This window comes from Elaeis guineensis, chromosome 16 (genome assembly GCF_000442705.2).
Source record: "Elaeis guineensis isolate ETL-2024a chromosome 16, EG11, whole genome shotgun sequence".
Classification (NCBI taxonomy): Eukaryota; Viridiplantae; Streptophyta; class Magnoliopsida; order Arecales; family Arecaceae; genus Elaeis; species Elaeis guineensis.
In genome coordinates, this window is record NC_026008.2 from 45657532 (window position 1) to 45678435 (window position 20904).

Here is a 20904-nt window from a genome sequence, read left to right on the forward strand (position 1 = left end):
CTGATCACTTTTTACTTTTTTTTAAATGCATATCTCATTTTTTTTTCTCTCCGACCACCATCTTCGTCTCATCCGAACCCTCCCTTCCCCACGAGCACTGTCTCCTCTCCTCCCAAGCCAACATTTTCTTTGAGTCCCAAAAACCTCCGTTGGCTACCATCCTCATCTCCTCCTAAACCCTCATTTCGGCCGCCATCTTCCTCTCTTCTCAAACCCAACCTCTCCATCCTCCTCTCTCCCTAAATTCACCATCGGCCCTCCTAACCCCCCAAGCCCCCGACACATCAGCCCTCTTCCTCCCCTCCCAAACCCATTCGTTGGCCCTTCTGTCTACTCAAAAATCTATCCGTCCGGCATCATCCTCTTCTTTCTCTCGCTCTCTATCTCTTCTATTTTACCTGAAGTATGATGGGTTTGCTACTATCTTGTTCTGAATTTAGAACTTCTCCACCTTCAATCTAAGCCTGGGCATGTGTCTGTCACATTGCATGAAAAATAAGGAGAAGAAGGGAGCAAAACCATTAAGCTACGTTGGGCGTAGCTGGAACAACTTTTTTTGGTTATCTCATTCCTCGGATTCGATATCAAGATTGCTATTACAAAAACTTTCCAAAAACTTTAACAATTTCTTTCAAAGAAATTAATCATAACTAAAACCTCTAAATTCACCTTTGCCATCTATAAGTTTCATCGTATCATCTCGAGAAAAGCTTCAATCAGAGGAACTATTTCTACTTGGCTATCATTAAAAAAAATTAGTTCCACTTGTCAACTATTACGAACATCCAGTAGAACTGAAATCGGATGGGATATCATCACATCCATATCATATTTATTTTATTTGACGAATACAAATACAGATATAGATATTATTTGGATGCAAAAATTTATATTCCTATTTATTCTTAACGTATACGGATACAATTCGGATATTAAAAATATAAATATAATTATGAATATTATTTAGATAATTAAATTTTATGATTATATAATCAAAGATATTATTAAATAGGTAATAATTTAAGTTAATAATATGTTTGTCTAGTTGTGTATTTTTTTTAAAAAAATATTATATAAAATTATATAAGTTTTATGTAAATTTGAATATTTGCATATGGATCAGATAGTTGTCTATTCATATTAATATTTATTTCTTTTACGGATGCAAATACGGATATGGATATTAAAAATTTCTATCCATATCAGAATGGATTCAGATACGAAAATGGATCCAAACAGGTAATAGCCATACAATCTTTTAGTAATTTCTCTCTCTCTCTCTCTCTCTCTCTCTCTCTCTCTATATATATATATATATATATATATTTTCAATGTAATATTTATAGTTTGATTGTTGTCCTAAAAATAACCTTTTCCGGAGAAAAGGATGCAACTGCGCCACCCTTTATTTATTTATTTTTTTATCGGGATAACGAAGTGGCACCGTGACAGCCATTGCTTTACCAATAACCAGGATAACGAGTAGAGAGAAAGGGACAGAGTAGGGAGAAAAAAGAGTGAAGAAGAGAGAGACCAAGAGGCAGAAGAGAGAAAAACACTAATTCTTCTCCCTTAAAACAGGGGAGAGCTCATCTCTCCCTTCTCAAAGGACAAGGCTGGCGACCCACGGCAACCCCTCGATGGTGGAGGCTGTGGCAATGGCCCGCGGCAATGGTGGTCGGCCGGACGGGAAGAAGAAGAAAATGAAGACAGGGGAGGCCCTGTTCAACCAAATCTGACGGTCAGTCGATCCTGATCCAGGCAGCAATGGCAACCTTAGGATGGTGAGAAAGCTGGGAGGAGAGATGAAGCGTCCATTACCTTTGTTTCGGGCGAGGTCTCACGTGCGAGGCTGGGCGTTTACAGGCCGGTCTGACTGCTTTAAAACCGGTTTCTACATTGGGAACGAAGAACAGAGGAAATCCGAGAGCGCGTAGAAGTTCTACTCAAAACGTAGGGCGGCAATGTTTCCATATATTAGGGTTTTTTTTTTCCTTTTCTGGTAGAACGTCCCCTTTCCTTTTTATGTGAAATTTGTCTTTACAAAAAAAAGAGTCCTACTCCTATCATAACTCGCGTTTCCTTGCTCCTTTACTCTATAAATCACACCCTCTCCTCCATCAACAACCTCCACTTCTCTTTTCGAATCACGCCTTCTCTTTCATCAACAAAAACTCGGTGGAGTTCGTGTCCGTAATTTTTCACATCTAAGCATGGTAAATACTCTCTCTCACGCTCTCTTTTATACATCTAATTTGCGCTCTTCTTCCATCTTTTCATATTAATTTTTCCGAATAAATTTTGATATGACACAGGAGAAGATATTGGTGAAGATTTTAACGCCAAGTGATATGAAAAAATTCCTGATACCGAAAGTTGCCGAGCATGAGTTCCCATGCATGTCAAAAAAAGTCAGATTTTCTGATCGGGATGGCGAAGCATGGGAATTTCAATATTTATTCTACCACAATAAATGCATAAAAGGCCAACGTATTTACAATACAACACGTCGTTTGCTTTCTGCAGGATGGCCTAAATTTGTAAAACAAAAGGGCCTGCAGCCAGATGATATGATTGTCTTCTACAAATGCTGGAGCCTGGGAAATACGTATTTTTTGATTGATATTCAATACAAAAATCATATATATAGCATTTACACCTCTTTGACTCAAACCGGAGAGAAGAAGGGGGAGACTAATAGAAATACATCCTCTCTGACTCACATAGAAGAGGAAAAGATGGAGAAAAAAAGGATCAAACTGTTTGGTGTCTGGATTGGTTAGAGAAGTTTTTATTTCCTCTAGTATATTAGTCTTTCTTTCGAGTCATGTTGGTAATGCTAGTTCTTCCATTTTAATATTCATGTTAGAAACTAGTTTCGTATAAATAAAGTGATTTTTTTTCATGGATCTCCTCTCTCTTTCTCTCTCTTCTATTTTATCTTTTGAAATACAATGAGATGGCTGCTATCTGGTTTTGAACTGGTTAGAACCTCTCTCCAATGCACGCAATAGGAGAGATTATGAAGCAAGCCTTTATATGTGTGCTACATGGTTATTAGTACAAAACAGCAAGAGAGAATTTGCAGCTTTTTCTCCCTAAATTTTCTTAAATTAAATATTTTAATTTGATGTGTTCGCATGAGTTGCCGTACTATTAATTGCAAATTGAATTAGCATTGCTATAATGCTATGTCTTATATTACCATGCAAACTGTAATAAAGTTTGGGCCAAGGAGAATGCTTTTGGATTGCCTCGTTCGTTCCCTATCAAGTTTCCTAATATAATTTTCAGGGATTCGATCAAGCTAGCACCCCAACCAGGCATGAAACCGTTTCCATCCGTCCATAATTCTACTTCACCTCAACCTTCTCATACGTCTGAAACGCAGGGAAACAAGAGAATCCACCCATGCTTATCGAGCTGGTCCTGTGCAAGCTAGTTCTGGTTCGCTTCGCTTTTGAAGACCTATGGTTTCGTAGGCACATTTTAAAGAACCAAAGATCGAACTAGGCATAGAGATTCTGCAAAAGCCATGATCTTTGACCATTGTCCTGATATGATCAGGCTAAATCCTGAGCCATGCGATGACAACTCTACAGGGTTTGAGCCTCCCATTGCAATCACATGCTGCGAGTCTTGAGAGTGGGTTGGTTCCTTCAAGAGCTTAAAAAAAAAAAGAAAATAAAATTAAATAAGAGCAACCATTCCCATGGTTGCAAAGTATGGTTGGGGTGCATTAAGAGACCTTTGACAATTGAATTATATCATCTAGGCAGATTAGCTGACCCCACCACAAGGCGGCACGAAAGGCCATGAGAGTTTGGTTTGTTTTTTTTTTTTTTTGGTGTTTTTGGTGGGAATGATGTGTTCACACACCGTCACCGTCCAAGACATCAAGGGGACAATGGTAATGTTCTATACATACATATACATATATATGTATACATATATATACACACACACACATATATATATATATGTATGTATGTGTGTGTGTATATGTGTGTATGTGTATGTATAAATATATATATATATATATATATATATATATATATATATATATATATATATATATATATATATATATATATATATCTCTGTGTGTGTGTGTGTATCTATGTCTGTGTGTTACGTGGCTCTAAAATTATGAGCCAAGTTTCTTATTTTAACATATAGTATATTTGTCATGATATTAATCTAACAGAATAATTCAAATCATATTGGTTTTATAGAATCAAGTCAAGAAGGGAAAAAATAATAGAATCAAGTCAATATTTCAATAATCAAGGATCAACTATTATTTTAGCAATTGAAAAAATCTGTCAAGAGAATCAATCATAATTAGCAATAAGATTTTGACAATTAAAGAAATCTATCAAAAGAATCGATCATAACTGACAATCCTATTTTTTTGAATATTTCTTTCTAATTTATCTCTCTTTATTATATATATTCCTATTCTACACCACCATCTGCGAAAAAAAAGCAAGAGAGTGAGAGTTTTAGACTTGAGAGCTTCTCTTTTGTGTGAGATTTGGGTGTATTAGGATTTTGGATTTGAGAGATAATTAATATTTTTGTACTCCATTTTATTATAGTAATTTTTTTTTGCTCTGTCCTCCTCCATGGAGTAGGCACACTGCCGAACCACGTAAATTACTGTATCAGTATAATTTTTCTTCTCTCTTTACTTCTAATATCTTTCATTACAAATTGGTATCAGAGTCAGTTTCATGAGATCCATCGCTATGGCTTCTTCGTCATTTGATATTAAGAAATTAGATAGTACTGACAGATTTAATTTATGGGAAGTTAAGATGCATACAGTCCTAACATAAAAGGGCTTGAAAAAAGCACCGCTAAAAAAAGAGAAGATGGCCAGTAATTTTATAGAAGAGTAGAAGGAAGAGATGGATGATAAAGCTTTGACAGCGATCCACTTATGTCTGTCTGATGGGATTTTGCAAGAGATGCTTTCAGAGAAGGCAGCTACTAGCTTGTGGTTGAAGTTAGAATCTTTGTACATGACAGTCTCTTACTAACAAGTTATATTTGAAGCACCATTTGCACATGCTATGTATGGCTGAAGGTACACTCATGAAAACTCATGTTGATGATTTTAATTCCATTATTACAGATTTAAAATCTATTGACGTTAAGATTGAAAAGGAAGATGAGGTCCTATTGTTATTGTGTTTTTTACCTCCCTCTTATAAGCATTTTAGAGAAATTTTTTTTTTCGATAGAGAAACTATATCCTTAGAAGACGTTAAAGCTGCATTATTTTCTAAAGAACTACTTAAAAAATATGTCTGGGAGTGTTATCGAAAGACAAGATGATGCTTTAGTTGCCAGGGGAAGCTTTAATGATAGGAGTTCAGGTAACAGTAGCCAGAAGCATAAGTCTAAGACAAGAAATAAAAATATGACTTGTCATTACTGCAAAAAAAAAAGGCATATTAAATCTGAATGTTATAAATTAAAAAATAAAGAACAGAATAACAAATAGGGTCAGGGTCAGAAAAAGACTGAAAAACAAGCAGAAACTAATATTGTGGGAGAAGATTCTGATGGTGCTGACTATGTTCTTACTACAACCAGTGATGCTTATTTCAAAAATAATTGACTCTTGAATTCAGTTTGTTCGTTCCACATGTATCCCAATAGGGACTGATTCTCTATCTATGAGACTATGAGCAGTGAAGTTGTCCTAATGGGCAACAATGCAATTTATAAAATTATAGGGATAGGAACAGTTCAAATTAGGATGCATGATGATGAAGTGAGGATTTTGACAGATGTTCGGTATATCCCCGAGATGAAGAAAAATCTAGTTTCTTTAGGTACTCTTGATGTTAAAGGGTATAAATATTCATTTGAAGGTGGAGTCATGAAGGTCAGTAGAGGTGCCTTGGTTGCTATGAAAGCAAAGAGACTGTTTTCAAATTTATATATCTTACAGGGTGCTACTGTTATAGGTTCAGTTACAGTTTCTATATCTTTCATGTCTGACTCAGAGCTTACCAAGCTATGGCACATGAGACTTGATCATATGAGTGAGAGAGGACTACTCCTTTTAAGTAAGAGAGATCTTCTTTATGGTCAAAGTATAGGAAAGATCGATTTCTGTGAGCATTATATTTTTGGAAAGCAAAAGAGAGTTAGCTTCAATGCAGGAGTTCACAGAATAAAAGCTACTTTAGACTATATTCATTCTGATCTTTGAGGGCCTTCACGTGTTCTTTTCATAGGTGGTGCTCGATATATGCTGACTTTTATTGATGATTACTCTAGGAAGACTTGGATGTTCATACTAAAGCATAAGGGTGAAATGTTCAGAAACTTCAAGTAGTGAAAGGTGATGATAGAAAAGCAGACTGTTAAGAAGATTAAGTGACGTAAAACTGATAATGGGCTAGAATTCTATTCTTTTAAGTTTGATGAATACTATGAGAATGAAGGCATTATTACACACAAAACTATGAGGTACACACCACAGTAAAATAGAATAGCTGAGCATATGAATAGAACTTTATTGGAGAAAGCATGATACATACTTTTGAATGTTGGCTTGTCTAGGCAGTTCTGGACAGAAGTAGTCTCCACTGCATATTATTTAATGAATAGATCTCCTACTTCAGCTATAGAGTTCAAGACTCATGAAGAAGTATGGTTCGATAATCCTCTTATTTATTCTAATTGAGAGTGTTTGGTTGTCCTGCATATACTCATGTTGATGAAGGAAAGCTAGAGCCTAGAGCTAAAAAATATATTTTTCTTGGCTATGCATCTGGGATGAAAGGGTTTAGATTATGGTGTCCTAATCTCAAGTCACCAAAATTTATCATTAGTAGAGATGTTATTTTTGATGAGTATGCTATGATTAATCATAGACAGAAAAATATTATTAACTCTGAATCTACACAAATTAAAGGTAACATCAAGCAGATAGAGCTGGGTGCAGTTGATTCTAATCCTTTGTAGGATTTTACTTCTTAGTTTAATTCAGAATAGATGCTAGAAGTTAATTCAGAGTAGACTTCACAACAAGATGAGCCTTACTGCATTGCCAAGCATAAACAAAGGAGGGAGATAAAGCCATCTATCAGATATAGCCATGTTGCACAGTCTATTCATACTGATTTTGTTGCTTATACTTTATCTGTAACTCAAGAGAGATAGGTGACACTGGTGAGCCCTCCACATATTCAGAAGCAATTTTTGATATTGATTCTGCTAAGTGGTTTGTGGCCATGCATGAAAAGATTGAGTCTCTGCATAAGAATAATACTTGGGACTTGATAAAAGCTCCTGAAGAAAAGAAGATTGTCGATTGCAAGTGAATTTTCAAGAAGAAAGAAGGTGTCTGGAGTAGAAGATGCTAGATACAAAGCATGTTTGGTAGCTAAAGGCTATAGTCAGGTTGCTGGTATTGATTTTAATGATGTCTTCTCTCTAGTAGTCAAGCATAGCTTTATTCATGTGTTACTCTCTTTAGTTGCCATGTATAATTTAGAATTAGAGCAGCTTGATGTTAAGACAGTCTTCTTACATGGAGAATTTAAAAAAATCATTTACATGCATTAGCCTGAAGTTTTTATTATTGAAGGCATGGAGGATCATGTATGCTTGCTTAAGAAATCGCTATACGGATTAAAACAGTCTCCTCGATAATGGTATAAGCGATTTGATTCTTTCATGATAGGTTATGATTATTTCAAGAGCAAATATGATAATTGTTTATACTTTAAAGAGCTTATTGATGGATTCTTTATTTACTTACTGTTGTATGTGGATGATATGCTTATTGCTGCTAAGGATATATTTGAGATTGACAGGTTAAAATCATAGCTTAGCAGTGAGTTTGAGATAAAACATTTAGGAGCAGCCAAAAAAATTTTTGGTATGGAGATTCAGTGAGATCGAAAGGCAGGAATGCTTCATTTAACTTAAAAAAATATATTGAGAAAATTTTGGAGTGTTTCAATATGAAAGATGCCAAATCGATTAGTACTCCACTTGTTGCCCACTTTAGGCTTCCAGCTAGTTTATCTCCGTAGTCAGATAATGAGAAAAATCAAATGTCTGGCATTCCTTCTCTAGCACTGTTGGCAGTCTTATGTATGTCATGATTTGTACTCGTCCAGATATTTCACATACAGTCAATGTTATTAGTAGATATATATCTAATCCTGATAAAGAGTATTGGCTGGCAGTGAAATGGATATTTAGATATTTGTGAGGTACTTCTGATGTTTGCTTAGAGTTTGTAAAACATGGCAGCAGTATAGTTGGTTTTGTTGATTATGATTTTGCATGAGACCTTGATAAGAGGAGATCCATTACAGGTTATGTATTTGCTCTTAGTAGATATACTATTAGTTGGAAAGCTTCTTTATAGCCTATTGTTGCTTTGTCGACAACAAAGGCTAGTACATTGCAGTGACATAAGCTATTAAAGAAGTTATTTGAAGGATAGGCTTATTTTGCTAACTCAGTTTGGTACATGATGTCACTACAACAAAACAGATTATTAACAATAAAAAATTTCTATCGCTAATAATCTATTTTCATCATTAATAATTATTAGCGATAAAATATTCATAAATAATTATTCATCATAAATAATCGCATCGTTGATAATATTTTATGATGAAAAAAATATTTCATCTCTAATAAAAGATATTTACGATGAATAATTTTCATCGTTAAAATATTTTCATCAAAAAAATTTAATTGTAAAAAAAGTATTTGCAATGATTTATAACATTGCTAAAAAATAAAATATTAATAGTGACGAAAATTTTTTCATCGCTGTTGGTGCAGAATTCCCGTACCCTAGACTCCTAACATAACAGGGTCTCACATCAAGCATCTGATCCAGATCTCATCATCTATGGGTACGATCGAGCCCTCAGAGATAGGCTGGGATCTCATATCTGTCATACGGTCCTGAAAATTAAAGTTATAGCTATCTTAATTTTATAATAAAAATTAGACTGTAAATAAAAAAATAATTAAAAAAATTTATAAAGAGCTTCTGGCTCCGCATCATCCACTCTCTTGACCATCGTTGGTGGGTCCGCTGGTAGATATCGATCCTACCAGAAAGCTCGCCACTCTCAGCATCTCTCTATAATTTAAGAATTAATTAAAAAATTTTTAAATAACTATAAAATTATATGCTAATTAAAAATTTAAAATTACCTACTATGTGCTCCATGTGACGAGCAAACGATCTTGAACCCCCACAATGCAGTACGGTCAATCTCATCCGATTCATAATGTTTTGGGCACATCTTCTCTGTACAGTTACTAGTTAAATTAGTAGATAATAAATTTAATTTAAGAATAAATAATTTAATCATTAAACTTAAAAAAAAAGTTTGGATGTATAACTTGATATGCTGTATCCTTGTAATGTCGGCATATGACAGTCCATTCATCTATAGTGATGCTGTCATAGGGCTGCTGCCGCACTGCCTCCTCCCCATGATCCTGCACCACATGGTATCAATGTTGATGCATGTGATGACGATAATCTCTGAAATGCAACGATAAATGACTGTCCACGGCTCACCTCACACGATCCTCCTTAAAATCAATGATGTCGAATACATCCTTCCAATAACAAATATTAGAAGAATACTATATAAATTAAATATTCAAATATAATTTATTTTACTTGTAAGTGGATGTACAAAATCTCTCTCTGAGCTAGTAGAACGTGACGCCAATCGAAGAGCATCACGGGGGCATAGCTGTGGCATATGATGCCCAGCTCAGTCTGCCACGGCTCGCACCATCCCTTAATGGGCCTGGTGTAGTTAGCTGGTATCTCGATCCGGAGACGCTGTCCCAGATGCTCACGTCTCCAACACTCTAGAACGAGGTTCTTCGATGGACCTCGCCCTCGCTTCACTACAGATAAGGACCGGCCTGAAACAACAATAAATAAATTATTAGTATAATAGCAATTCAAATAAAAAAATTAAATTTTATTATAAAAGAAGTATAATAATACCACTCGAGCCCGCTTCACTGGGACCCACCTCATTGAGATCCACCTCATTAGGACCTGCCAGTGCAGAATCCTCTGACAATGGAGCCGGTGCGGCAACGAAGATCGGTAAAGGTGCCTCAACCTCCGAGCTAGACTGTGAACGCGAACGTCATCGTCTGTCTCCTGATGCCATATCTGCAATAATTGATATATAAATAAATATAATATTAAATAATAATAAAAAAATAAATAATATTCTAATGAATACAATTATATCGCATACCATTATTATAAGAGAAGATTGAATGAAGAATATAGATCTACTCATTAATATTTGTATCTTCCTCGATGTGTAGATCTACTCATCAATTATATAGCATACCATCCCCACCGGCCCCGGTCCATGCCGCCGGTTCGGCCTGACCCCATCCCCGCAGGCCCCGACCTCATCCCCATCGGCTCGGCCCCATCCCCATCGGCCCGACCCGGCCCCATCCCCATCGGCCCCCCGATGGCCCGAGGAAACATCGAAAAAAAAAAACTTACCGATGGCGGATGTAGGCACCGTCGGCCAGGCCCGACCTGGCCCCATCCCCATCTGCTCGGCCCCATCCCCACCGGCCCGGCTCAGCCCCATCCCCGTCGGCCCCCCGATGGCCCGAGAAAACACCAAAAAAAAAAAACTTACCAACGGCTGATGCAGGTGCTGCCGGCTCAGCCCGACCCAGCCACATCCCCGCCGGCACGGCCCCATCCCCACCGACCCACCGATGGCTCGCAAAAATATCAAAAAAAAGAAAAAAAAATTATCGACAGCGGACGTAGGCACCGCCGCCCCAGCCCTATCCCCACTGGCCCCTTGGTGGCTCGAGAAAACACCAAAAAAAATATTTACCGACGACGGATGCAGGCACCATCGGCCCGACCCCATCCCCGTCGGCCCCCCGATGGCCCGAGAAAACACCAAAAAATATTTTACCGATGGCGGATGCAGGCATCGCCAGCTCGGCCCGACCCGGCCCCATCCCCGCCGGCATCTCCCCCATCCCCGACGGCCCACCGGTGGCTCGAGAAAACACCAAAAAAAAAGACCTTACCTTACCGACGGATGGCGATGGTGACGGACGACAATGGCGATGGCAGACGGCGGATGGTGACGATGGCTGGACGGCGGGGAGAGCAGAGAGGGGAAGGGGGGACCACTTTCGTGCAAAACCGGAGGGGGAGGGGAAGAAAATGGGTTTCAAGATGGGACTTGACAGGACGTGACCTATTAGCGACGAAAATTTTCGTCGCTAATAATTTATTTTCATCGCTAATACTTGCATGAAAAATATTATTTATGACGAAAGAAAAAATTTGGTCGTTAATAATGTTATTAACGACAAAAAAATTTCATCGCTAATAGTTTCCACCAAAAAAATATTTTTCACTAAAAAAGTTTTTTCACCAAAAAAAAAAAATTGTGATGAAAAGCTTTGCATCGTTAATTATGTTATTAGCGACGAAAAAATATTTTTGTCGCTAAACATTATTGAAAAAGAAATTATATATATATATATATGTATGTATGTATGTATGTATGTATGTATGTATGTATGTATGTATGTAGCCAAGTTTGAATCAGATCGGCAGTATTTGGACTCAGATATGATCATATTAAAATTCTGTAATAGAAGTTCTAAATCAATAATTCAAGCCGTTGAATGTGATCTAATATCTCAAAGCTACTTGCACATAAAAAATCATATGATTTCTAATCCTTAACTTACGTATCTATGAGTCAAAAATTGAATAGTCCAAATAAAATTAAATTAGATATATTTTTTTGATCATTTGATGCATAGGTTAGGGATCTTCAAATCATATAATATTTTTGTATACAAGCAGTTTTGAAATAGTAGATTACATCCAATGATTTGGATCATTGATATAAGATTTTCGTTGTTCAGTTTTGATTTAATCAGATCTAAATATGTATATATTGGTTTGAAAGGATAAATACTTTGTAATCCTTACTGACCTCTAAAGATTTCACGATAAGTACCTCAGGTATTCATGCGTGGTCCTTGTCTCTAAAGATCTCACCATAGGTACCTCAACGATTCATACGTCATTTTATCATGTCAGAATTCACTTATATTTTAGACCATGATTATGAAGTTATAATATAAGATGGGCAACCAACATAAACGTAAAAAAAAGATTTAGAGATATAAGTTTGGTTTTATTTAGGATTGAATGAACAGTATTGTTTGATATTTATATGAGAATGGGTTTAGAATTGGAATCCAAATCTTCTAATAAAAAATTATTTAAACTAGATCACATTATCTAGGATGCATATTAGGTGACTTTATTTTAATTTTCTTATATAATCTATTATCTTCACCGTAAATACATATTATTTATGATATAATATTTTCATCGCAACTAATCTATTATTTTTAAAATTTTAAAATTTTTTAAATATTAACGATAAAATATTTTCATCATAAAAAATTATATTAGTGATGAAAATATATTTTTTCGTTGCTAATAATTGAGTTTTTAAAATTTTAAAATTTTTTATTTTTCACATATTAGCGATGAAATTTTTTTATCATAAATCATTAAGGATTTTGCGACGGATAAGTGAAATTCTGTCACAAATATGATTATTTACAACATAACCTTTTCGTCGCAACTAATCTTTTATTTTTAAATTTTTAAAACTTTTTAAATATTAACGATGCAAAAGTTTCATCATAAAAATAGGATTATTAGCAATGAAAAATCTATTTTCTGCCACAAAACCCTTGATTATTTAGGATAAAAATATTTTCATCACTAATAGTCTAGTTTTTAAAAATTAAATTTTTTTTATTTTTTACATATTAGCGTAAGAAATATTTCTCATAAATAATCAATAATTTTATGATGGAAAATAAAAATTTTATCATAAATATGGGATTATTTACGATGTAACATTTTCATCGTAAATAATTTATATTTTTTAATTTTTTAATTTTTTTAATTTTTTTATTATTAGTGATGAAATATTTTTATCATCAAAATTTTTGAATTAGCGATGCAATCAAATTATTCATCATAAATATGTAAATTATTTATGATGAAAATTATTTCATCACTAATCATGGAGTTTTTAAATTTTAATTTTTTTTTATTTTTTTACATATTAGCGATGAAAAAGATTCATCGTAAATGATTAGTATTTGGCAATAGAAAATATATTTTTCATCATAAATATTTTATTATCTACGATAAAAATTTTTAAATTTTTAATTTTTTTTAAATATTATCGATGAAATTTTTACAGTTAATAATTTTTATTTGCGACATAAAAGATATTTTTCATCACAAATAAGGTAATTATTTGTGATAAAAAATTACATCCTAATTAATCTTTAATATTTAAAATTTAAAATTTTTTATTTTTCTTCAAATATTAGTGATAAAAATTTTTATCGTAAATAATAGATATTTACGATGGAAAACCTCTTTTCGTCGTAAATACTTGTATTATTTATGATGAAAAACTTTACATCGATAATATTTGAAAATTTAAAATTAAAATAATATTGTATTATTTATGATAAAAATAATCATCACTAATTAGATATATTTATGATGAATTTTTTTTCATCACTAATATTATTTATTTATGATAAAAATATAATATCATCGTAAATAGTTTTTTATTAGCGATGAAAATTTTGAAATGTCATAAATAATTTTATTTGTGATAAAAAAAATTTTTGTTGCAAAAAAATTAGTCGCGAAAACTCTCTTTTCTTATAGTATGTGACTGTTGCTCATTATGATAGTCCGAGCGCTATCTATTTGGCTAGAGATCAAATGTTTCACACTACAACAAAACAAGATATTAACGATGAAAAAAATTCATCGCTAATAACTAATTTTTGTCACTAATAGTTATTAATGAAAAAATTTTCATCGCTAATATATAGTCACAAATAATCACGTCATTGATAATATTTTACGACAGAAAAAATTTTCATTGTAAATTATTAATATTACTAATAAAAAAATTTTATTATTAAAAAAATTATTTTACAGAAAAACTATTCATGATAAAAAATTTTAGTCATAAAATAGATAATTTATGATGAAATTAATTATATAATATGAATTTTATTTGTTACTATTAGATTTAATTAAAATTTGTTATTAAAATCAAATTTAAAAAAGTATTAGCAATGTAAATTTTTTATCATAAATATCATAATTTTTTATGTAAATTTTTATCACTAATAAATATTAAATTAATAGCAATAAAAATATTTTTATCATTATTAATTTAAATAAAAATTTATATAAAAATAAATTTAAAAAAAAATTAGTGATATAAATTTTTCATCGCAAAAATTATTTATGATGAAAATATTTTCATCATTATTAGTTTAATTAAAAAATTTTATTAAAATTAAATTTAAAAAAATATTAGTAATGTAAATTTTTCATCATAAATATCATTATTTACGATGAAAATATTTTCATCACTATTAATACGTAAATTTTATGTCGTAAATATTTCAATTTTTGATGTAAATTTTCATCGATAATAAATTTTTAATTATTTACAACAAAAATATTTTCATCATTATTAATTTAATATAAAATTTTAATATTTTTAAATTTATTAATAAAAATTATTTACGATCAATTTTTTATCACTAATATATTTTTTGGCGATCAATATTTTGTCAAAAATAATTTCATTACTAATAATTTATAGATATTCTTTTAAAATAATTTATGAATATATATATATTTAATTTATATTTATAATATTTTTTATAAATTAAAAATTAAAAATTAAAATAATAAATTTATATAATAAATTTATAAATAAATTTTATTATTTTATTATATTAAATTAAAATTATAAGAGATCTAAAATAAAAATAAAAAACTACACAAATAGATCGTCAAGTGTCGGCATCTGCAGAAGGAGAACGGGTTGGAGAAGGGGAGCGCTCGAGCTTGGACCGGTTTGCTGCTACCTCATCAGCTGCATCATCTATTCCATCTGCACTATCAGCTCCATTATCTAGATATGGAGCTGTTGGTACTCATCGATACATGCAGTCAACTCATCAGCTTGTTGTTCTGCCTGCTTCTACACCTCCACCAGTCGAGCATCACAGGCAGCATGGATATCAGCCCTGGACAAATGTGAGGATGAGAAAGTAGTGATTCCATACCCTAGACTCCTAACATAATAGGATCTCGTACCTAGCACCTGATCACAGATCTCATCCTCTGTGGGTGCGGTCGAGCCCTCAGAAGTAGGCTGGGATCTGATGTCTATCATACAGTTCTGAAAATTAAAGTTATAGCTATTTTAATTTCATACTAAAAATCAAATTATAAATAAAAAATAATTAAAAAAATTTACAAAGAGCTCCTGGCTTCTCGTTGTCCACTCCCTCTGACCGTCGCTGGTGGGTCCACTGGTAGATATCAATTCTATCAGAAAGCTCACCACTCTCAATATCTCTCTGTAATATAAGAATAATTAATTAAAAAAATTTTAAATAGTTAGAGAATTATATATTAATTAGATATTACTTAGCATCTCTCCACGTGACGAGTGAACGATCTCGAACTCCTATAATGCGGTACGATCTGTCTCATCCGATTCGCGGTATTCTGCGCACATGTTCTCTGTACAGTTAGCAGTCAAATTGATAGGTAACAAACTAAATTTAAAAATAAATGATTCAATTATTAAACTCTAAAAAAAAAATTTGGATGTGTAATCTGATATGCCAAATTCTTGTAATATTGGCATATGACAGTCCAATCATCTATAGTGATGCTGTCATAGGGCTGCTGCCATGCTGCCTCCACCCCATGATCCTGCATCACATGGTACCAATGCTGATGGATGTAATGGCGATACTTCTTGAAACATAAAGATAAATGAGTATCCACAGCTTGCCGCATGCGATCCTCCTCAAAATCAATACATCCTGCCAATAACAAATATTAGAAAAATATCATGCTAATTAAATATTCACAGTATAATTTATTTCATCAATAATTGAGTGTAGAAAATTTCTCTCTAAGTCGGTACAATATGATGCCAATCGAAAAGTGTCACGGGGGCATAGCTGCAGCATATGATATCCAGCTCCATCTAGCATGGCTCACACCATCCCTTAATCGGCCTAGTGTAGCTAGGTGGTATGTCGATATAGAGATACTATCTCGGGTGCTCGCATCTCCAATGCTCTAGAGTGAGGTTCTTCGATGGACCTCGCCCTCACCGCACTACTGGTGGAGATTGGCCTGAAACAATAATAAATAAATTATTAGTATGATAGCTATCGAAATAAAAAAAATTAAATTTTATTATATATAAAATATAATAATATCACTCTAACTCATCTCATTGGACCTAACAGTGCAGGACCCTTTGGCGACGAAGCTGGTGCGGCAGTAGAAATTAGTGAAGGTGCCTCAGCCTTCAGGGTAGACTGCGAACACGAACATCGTCGTCTGTTTTCTGATGCCAAATCTGTAAATTTTGACATATAAATGAATATAATATTGAACAATAATAATAATAAATAAATTATATTTTAATAAATAGAATTATATCACGTACCATTATTGCAAGAGAAGATTGAACAAAGATTGCAAAATAATAACACGAAACCTAATCCCGAGGATCCGATGGTTTTTTATTTTTTCTAAAATATTTTTTATCTAAAAATAATAAATAACTTTTTATTTTTTAAAAAAATATTTTTTATCTAAAAATATTTTTTTAAAATATTTTTTTTCTGAAACAAGCTCCAGACTCGGCCGCCCACGGCCTCCACTCCCGCGACGTCGGCGCCGTCACACACCCCACATCACCCGAACTCGGCCCCCACGACCTCTACTCCCACGGTGCCGCCACCGTCACCCACCCCTTGCAAGCCACCCCCCATGATGCTGCCACCCTCTGCAACCCCCCCCGACCCAGATTCCAATTCAGATCCCGATTTGGATCCCAATCTGAATCGAGATCTCGATCTAGATTCCAACCTCGATCCAATTCGAATCATGATTTAAATTTTATTTTTATTAATCAAATAATAAAATATTTGATTAATATTTTTTTATTTTTTTCTCCCTCATTTCTCTCTTCCCTTCCTCCCTCCCCGCTGTCACCCACCCCTCCTCGGTCAACCCCCCTCCTTGCCGTCACCCACTCATCCCCGGCCGACCCACTCCCAACTGTCACCCACCCCACACCGACGGACCCCCTCCACGACAAACCCACTTCGTGGCCCCTGGCGCCACTGACCCCCTCCCTCACCCATTTCGCCCCTAGCCGCCTCCCGACCCCATCTCCACTGGCCGACCCCCTCCCTAGCCCCATCGTGCCGCCGGCCGTCCATAGCCCCGTCCCCGCCCCCGACCGCCCCCCGACCCCATCCCCACCCCCTTTTCGCCCCCAATCGCCCCCCGACCCTATCTCCACCGACCGACCCCCTCCCTGGCCCTGTGACACCGCCGGCCTTCCACGGCCCCCTCCTTGCCCCCATCTCGCCCTCGGCTGCCCTCCGAACCCATCTCTGCCCCCGTTTCACCCCCGACCGCCCCCCGACCCCGTCTCCGTCGGTCGACCCCATCACCATCGGCAGACCCCCCTGGCCCCCTCCTCGCCCCCGGCCGCCCACGGCCCCCCCTGCAACCCCTTTTGCCCCTCGGTGGCCCAATCAATATAAAAAAAAAGGGGTTGGAATACCTTACCTCTGGCAGACGACAACAGCGTGGACAGCGGACGGTGGCGGCGACAATGGAGATGGGCTCGTCGGCAGAAGGAGAGGGGGGGCGAGAGCATGGAGAGGGAGAGGGGAGAGGGAGAGGGGAATGCTCAAGGAGAGCACGGAGAGAGAAGAGGGGAGAGGGAGAGAGGAGAGAGGAGAGGGGAGAGGGGGAGAGGGAGAGGAGGATTTCGCATGAAGAGACGTTGAGTTGATATACATTGAATGCAAAACTATTAGCGATAAAAATTTTCATCGCTAATATAATTATTAGCAACAAAAAATTATTTTCATCATCAATAATTCTATCATCGTAATTATTTTTTTTAAATATTGATGATGAAAATATTATTATTATAAATAATTTATTATTTATGATAAAAATTAATTTTTATCATAAATAATCAATTATTTATGATGAAATATTTTCATCATAAATGATCTATAGTTTTTAAAATTTTTAAAAAATTTTTCCAAATATTGGTGATGAAATATTTTTGTTGGGAATAAGGTTATTATTGATGAAAAAATATTTTTCATCATAAATAATTAAATTATTTATGATGAAAATATTTTCATCATGAATATTTTGAAATTTAAAATTATAATAAATATTATATTATTTATAATGAAAATATTCATCATAAATAATTCATATTTATGATGAAATTTTTTTCCATCGCTGATGGTGAACTATTTACAATAAAAAAATATTTTTATCATTAATATTTATTATTTATGATGAATTTAATTTTTTATCATAAAAAATAGTTATTTACGATAAAAATTATTTACATCGTAAATAATTTTATCTCAAAAATACTCTTTTTTTGTAGTATCATGAGAGAATAAAGCATATTAATATGAGGTATCACTTTATTCGTGATATTATTTTATAAGATGATGTTACTGTGACTAAAATTGGTACTGCAGATAATCCAACTGATATGTTGACAAAATCTCTTCTAATTGCCAAGTTCAAATATTGCTTGGATTTGGTTGGTGTTTGCAGCATTTGAGTTTTTTTTTTGAAAATAGTGAAAAGAATAGAGAAGGTTTCTACTATATTTGGAGTACTTTGACTTAATTTTAAGCCAAGGTGGAGAATTGTTATATGGCTCTAAAATTGTAAGCTAAATTTTTTATTTTATCGTATGGTATATTTGTCATGATATTAATTTGACAGAATAATCCAAATCATATTGATCTTATAGAATCAAATCAAAAAAGAAAGAAATGATAAAATCAAGCCAAGATTTCAATAATCAAGGATCAACTATGATTTCAATAATTGAAAAATCTATCAAGAGAATCAATCATAACCAGTAGTATGAGTTTGGCAATTAAGAAAATCTATCAAGAAAATCGATCAGAACCGACAGTACTATTTTTTTAAATATTTTCTTCTGATTTCTCTTCTCTTATTATATATGTTTCTATTATATACCACTATCTACAAAAAAAGTAAGAAAGCAAGAGTTTTAGACTTAAGAGCTTTTCTTTTGTGTGAGATTTAGGTATATTGAGATTTTGGATTTGAGAGATAACCATTATTTTTTTATTTTATTTTATTATAGTGAATTCTTTTACTCTGTCCTCGCCCATAGAATAGGCACACTGCCGAACCACATAACTTATCAATGTCATTTTTCCTCTCTCTTTACTTCTCATATCTTTCATCACAATATCTATTTCACCTTGCATGGGATTTTGTCCCAGGCTCTTTTCAACAAATTGATGGCAAACAATTAAATTGATCGTCTACACTATGATAAGACATGAAAGCATGAAGTTAGCCATATCACAGCCTCAATATATGTTTGATTTTAACTGGAGCCACTAACAATTGCTAAAGTGAAAATTCATACATATCAAAAGAACTACAATCAAATATATAAATAAAGTTGCTGAACATACTGTCTGATTAATCTGCCAACGTTGGATCCTCCCAACTTTAATTGGACGAGCTGCATTTTTAATTGGACGGTATTGTATAGTGTTGGTATATTTGGTATTTTTTTTCTGGTAAACGTGACCAAACTTTTATAAGGAAGACCAAATATAACGATTTTTTCCTTAATTACCTGCATCTTCCATCTGGTTTCTAAATGAATAGTTAAGAAGCCCATGATTACTAATGATCATATTATTTGGATCTGATTGTCTTAGTCATATGATGTAAGATGTATCCATCTGTTCTGACATCCTAGAGCATCAAAACATAAAGGTATGATGAGACATAAAGGTGGAGACGGAGGGGCAGATTTATCCCGTATTGGTTTCTTTCTAACAAAGATCATCAATGACTGCTCAAAAATTTTATTTGATTAATTATTATTTTTATTTTTTGAGAACTTATTATTGAATAACTTATTTTTTATATTCTAACTTTCTGTATGAGATTCTTAAAAAATTTGTTTGAACCTGAATTTTATAGAAAATTAGAATCAAAATCAAAAATTTTGTAGAGGATTAGAAGTAAAATTTTTATTTTTTATTTTTGGTTCAATCAAACAAACAAACAAAAAAAAAAATTTGATAAAAGGCGGAACTGTTCTTCCCACCATGCCCTCCTTCTCTTTCCCACAGCCGTCCGGCAAGCATCGGACCGCAACCGGAACAAGCTGGGGAGTGCCATCTATAGTGCTCCTTCCTTGTATGCTTAAATCTATATACACACGATGGTTAAACATATTGCAGAATGGATCCACGTACTTTCAGATCTTATATCGTGGGGCACATATGCAGTCACAGGCTTCTCACCACAGATTTATGGTCCTACAGGCTTGTTCCTTTCTTGCTTCTGTTATTATACTTTCCTCCTTTTTTGCTTCACTTTTGAATTGTGCATGACTCCAAGGCTTTCTTTCTTGTACAGACTTTATTTACAATGATGTAGATTATACATTTCTACCAAAAAAATAAAAAAAGAATCACTTTTGACTCACACATCCACTATTCTGCAGCGGAGAGAATCACAAGCAACTGATCTAAAAAACAAATTGCGCACAACAGGAGATTCGGATTAAGAACAATAAATGGCCGCAAGGAATTAACCCTTCAAAACTTGCGTCCCTGAATCAAAATAACGGTACTGAAACAATTTCCTCA

The 20904-nt window shown here is 34.2% G+C and overlaps 1 long non-coding RNA gene across 1 annotated transcript; it reads left to right on the forward strand.

Moving 5' to 3' along the window:
- Positions 1-1480: 1480 nt before the first annotated feature.
- Positions 1481-2903, forward strand: LOC140854397 (uncharacterized). The gene is made up of 2 exons (XR_012137610.1): positions 1481-2216; positions 2316-2903. It is a non-coding gene; the product is annotated as an uncharacterized lncRNA (long non-coding RNA).
- Positions 2904-20904: the final 18001 nt, after the last annotated feature.